The following is a 5205-nucleotide window of genomic DNA, read 5'->3' as shown; positions in this document are numbered from 1 at the left end:
TGGTCATGTATGGATGTGAGAGTTGGACTGTGAAGTAGGCTGAGCGCCAAAGAATTGATGCTTTTGAACTGTGGTGTTGGAGAAGACTCTTGAGAGTCCCTTGGACTGCAAGGAGATCCAACCAGTCCATTCTGAAGGAGATCAGCCCTGGGATTTCTTTGGAAGGAATGATGCTAAAGCTGAAACTCCAGTACTTTGGCCACCTCATGTGAAGAGTTGACTCATTGGTAAAGACTCTGATGCTGGGAGGGATTGGGGGCAGGAGGAGAAGGGGACGACAGAGGATGAGATGGCTGGATGGCATCACTGACTCGATGGACATGAGTCTGGGTGAACTCCGGGAGTTGGTGATGGACAGGAAGGCCTGGCGTGCTGCGATTCATGGGGTCGCAAACAGTCGGACACGACTAAGAGTGACTGATCTGATCTGATCCTTCAAGAAGCTGCCTACAGGGCTCCATGCTGTCCTGCACTCATCACATGGAGAGTCTGGCCCTAGCCGCACTGCTGACTGCTACACCCTCAAAAGTAGATGTCAGCAGTGATGAAGGTGATATTTGACCTTCAGCTACCATCCTTTGTCTTAGTTAAGATTTGTTCAGGATGTGAATTGAGAAGAGGATGGCTAATTAATTGGCCAACTCAAAGACTTCATTAGTAATATGAGCAATAGGAACACACTAAATAGAAGAGTTTTTAAAAAGCTTCAAGTAAATTATCTCTGCCATTTGTGTGGAAGGAATAGAGATAAGAGCTAATTAAATTAATCTAGTTATAGGAAGCAAGGACTGAACCTGTAAGTTTCTATTTTCTAAGCTAGAGGCTGGCAAGTCAGTTCAAAGGCCAGATGAAAATATTTTAGGCTTTCTGGGTCATTTAACAGTTTTTGTGCAATTTTTTAACCCTTTAAAATTTCAAAATCTATTCTTAGCTTGTGGGATGTGCAAAAAAAGGCCTTTGGTATACACAAAGCAGACTGTGGGCCAGATTTAATTCATGAGCCATAGTCTGTCCAACCTCTAACAAGGGGTAATTCCTTTGGCCAAGAGATTATGCCCTTGCAAAAATTATAAAAATAAATTCCAATAAACAAAGATTAGCCAGTTTTCATCAATGAAATTGCTTAGTTAAAAACACTCTGGAGCTTTGGCCCTTAGTTAGTAATAGAGTCAATCTCTCAGATATTGCTTTCAAAATCCCTATATTCCTACAACCACACTGGTTATTGATCAATGAAACCAACCATTTTGGAGGCTTGCTTATGTGCAATGCTATGCTAGGAAAGCTTCATTCTTTTCTTTGTTGACTAATGCTGACCATCACCTTATGCAACATTGTGCTGCTAGAGAATTTTAGTGTATCTATTGGTTCAAAATAAAAGAGACTAAATATGACATAAGAAATAAAGATGCATAAAGGCATATATTTTCTAGTATTATTTTCTTCTGCCAAAAGTGTCTTTAGTACAGATGAAACATATCAAACTGGATATAAAACATGCCATTTCTTGTATTTTAATTCACATAAATTTTGAAAATAGTCTCTTTTCTTTCACAGCTATAGTTACTGAATCTAAAAGAAGTTTCTGATACCAAAGAATCAAACCAAACATGCTCCAGAGGGGGTAATCTTTTTTAAACTGTAATCTTTCTAAGGGACTTGCACCCTGCAAAACTGGATTTTAGCTGCAGTTGTTTATGAATTATGAGTGCTAAAATGCCTATGGGCTAAATACAAGAAAATAACTTCAGTGTTTTTTATTATTCTCTCACTCTCGTAACTCATATTTGAAAACATTGAATCTCACATTCCCTTAAAAATTTACCCTTCAGCCAAGACCAAGATTAGAGAAATTTCAGATTTAAGAAAAGGAAACTGTTCAGAAGGTTTAGAGAAATGGACAAAGAAGGTCCCAACACAAAGCTTTGTAACCTTGATAAACATATACATAGAGAGACTTGTATGTCATATCCCTAAGGGATGGACACCCTTTGCAGAGAAGAGCCTCCTAGAACTTCTAGCTTCTCCATATGTACCATGCAGAACAAGGAACACCACCTTTTTTTAGTTAATAGGCTTTTTTGAGCAGTTTTATATTTATAGAAACAGTAAGCATAGGGAATTTCCATACACTTTCTCTCCTTCCCTCAAAACACATAGTTTCCCCTATTATTACCTTGCATTCATGTGGGACATCTATAACAGTTAAAAAACAATATTGATATATAATTAGCCAAAGTCCATAGTTTATAATAAAGTCCACTCTGTGTGTTGTATAGTTCTATCAGTTCTAAGACAGGCAGTGTCATGTATCCACCATTACTGTGTCATACAGAAGTAGTCTCCAGGCCCTAAATATTCCCTGGGCTTCACCTGTTCCCTTCCTCTGCCTCCTCCTCCCTGGGCTGGCAGGTGAACCCCTGCCAACCACTGACCTTTTCACTGTCTCTATAGTTTTGCTTTTCCACAATGCTGCATAGTTCGAATCATACATTATGTAGCCCTTTCAGACTTGTGTCCTTCACATAGCAGCATTCATTTAAGGTTCCTCCATGTCTTTTCATGGCTTAATAGGTCACTGCTTTTTACTACTAGCTCTTTTTAGGACAGAAACAGTAATTCTCAAGGAACTTAAGAGTCATTCAGTTGTGTCCAACTCTTTGCGACCCCATGTCTATAAGCCTACCAGGCTCCTCTGTCCATGGGATTTTCCAGGCAACAGTCCTGGAGTGGATTGCCATTTCCTTTTCCAGAGGATCTTCCCAACCCAGGGATCGAACCCAGGTCTCCCACATTGTAGATAGACACTTTACCGTCTGAGCCACCAGGGAAGTCTAGGGAACTTAAGGGCTTACCAAAAAGACATTCATTTAAGGATGTAAAATAATTCTAGGTGAATAGGTAGAGTTTACCAGCAGGGTACACATTTACCTGCCAAAAGTTGTTTTCACAGGTTCTTCATACAAGTAGTTAGTTGAAACATAATTTTGTTAGAAAGAATTTCCAAATATAATAGCCTCTCTCAAACAATGTAAATGGCAGAAGTATACTTAATACACATTGTCTTTCACTCCCGCTTCTGATCAAAATCAAGGACCGCCAAAGCAGAAAGACTTAAAGGAGATACATGTGCCTATTTGCAGACACGTGTCCATTTGCAAACAGATATAAAAAGGCTCAGGAAATAGGAAAATAACCCATTTTTAAATTATGTCTTTGCTATTGTAGAATCCCTGCTATCATGTAAACGCGCTCCATGTTGGGCAGTTTGAATCTCAACAAATATTGCTAGGAAAATCACAGTTCCTGTTCTGACACTTACTAGCTCTGATTTCAACAAGTCACTTCTCCTCTGTGAGCTCCAGGACCTTCATCTGTAACATGGAGAAAATAGTGGTCCCCTCCTGACTCAGAGCTATTGTGAGGATCAAAGAAGACTGAGATGAATGGAGGAGATAAAAGTGATGCAGGGACAACACTGACAAACCTCTAAAAGGTTTAGTCTGTTGCTGTTGTAATAATAATGTTAATGATACTGTTATTGGACTCCCCATCCTGACCCCTCTTCTACTCTCTGGCACTCATCCCAGATAAGATGTTGTCAAGAAGGACATTACAAAGAAACCTGCTTAAGCATGGAGACAAAAGACCCTGTAACTCACAAAGTAAATTAGCATCATAGGAAAGGACAATAATTTATGCAGCAGAAAAGAAAGTGTTGAAACCTTTCTAACAGGAAAATCATTATGGTTGCAATGTGTGGACCGGAGGTGCACCACTAAGCTTCCAAGATAGCAGACCAGTCGGAAAGGCAGAACACACCTCCTGGTGGCTGAAGGGCAAAGACATAGCATAACCTAAGTGTCTTCTGCAGAGTTAGGGGTAGGGTTCTGCAGGATAGTTCACAGAAGCAAGAAAAGGGGATCATCCTGAGTGCTGAAATGTGGTTAAACCTGGCTTGTTCCCGTCACTCTAGCCATAGATTTGCATGGCTCTAATTAGTCCAACAGAGAGACAGCTATTGAAAGCACAACTCTCACTAAGTGAGATTGACTCAGATAATCCAAGATGATCATATAAACTAAAAGCAAATCAATTCCTTTCTTTTGACTTATTTGGTAGGGGAGGGATAGAAAGTATTACTAACAAAATGACAACAAAAGAATAGCAAATTGTTTAGAACCCCCACAACCCTCTAAAAAACAAAATCACTGTTGGGCCAGAAAGAAGATTTATCTTTGGCATCTTGATCTATGATACTTAGAAATGAACCGAGAAATCAAAGCCTTAGCAAATCTAGGAAAGACCCCAACAGGCATCAGGCACATCAAGTCAACATAATATTTGGTGTATGTCTGCACCAAAAAGATATAACTTTATTCTCAAATGCATGTAAACCAAACCAAATACTGAAGGTAAATACTGACAGTCTATAAACAGCTTCTAAAACAAAGGTAAGAGTTCTAGTCGAAATCGTATAAATTCACACTTGAATAAGCCATCTGTATTCCAAACACAGAGAAATAGAGTATTAAAATAAAGAAAAGAGATAGACAAACACCTCTTTCTAGGGAAAGCAGAACAAAAACAAAAAGCAATAAAAACAAGGAGACCCTAACCCTACTGAGTTCTGGCCACAGTGACTGCTCCAAGTTCAGCCCCTATCATTTAAGAAGGTTAAAATACTCCCTATGAAAAGGGGAACCTCAGCCTGCCTCATTGTCTGGGAATAGAAGCTGGAAGTGCCGTATAAACACAGTCTTCAAAAAGGGAGCAAAATAAAAACTGTGGCTTTGGTTTTGAGCAAGCTGTGGGATGAAGAAGTCACAGAATTCTAAAGATCAGGAAACAAATCAAGCCACCTGCTGATTCTGTGAGTAGATCTGAAATATCTTATCACATGATACAAGGAGCCCTGAAATGACAATAAAAAAAAAAAAAAGATTCTAGGCTAGCAACACAGGGAATAAGAGAAAATGAGAAGGAGTAGGAAAAATGTGCCACAAAAGTTAAAACAAAACCAAACCAAACACAGTGTTGAAACATAGGAACAGGGCCTCACTACACGATTTTACGAAACAGTCTATAAAAGGCTTGGAACTTGATAGCCTCAGGATGCTCAAAAAAAAAAAGGAATATATTCCATTTTAAAAAAAAGTTAAAATGGGGAAAGAAAGCAAGTAGGGAAGGAAATGAAAAGATATT

Source organism: Bison bison, unplaced genomic scaffold (assembly GCF_000754665.1).
Source record: "Bison bison bison isolate TAMUID 2011002044 unplaced genomic scaffold, Bison_UMD1.0 scf7180017864139, whole genome shotgun sequence".
NCBI lineage: Eukaryota > Metazoa > Chordata > Mammalia > Artiodactyla > Bovidae > Bison > Bison bison.
This window is presented reverse-complemented; position numbering follows the sequence as displayed.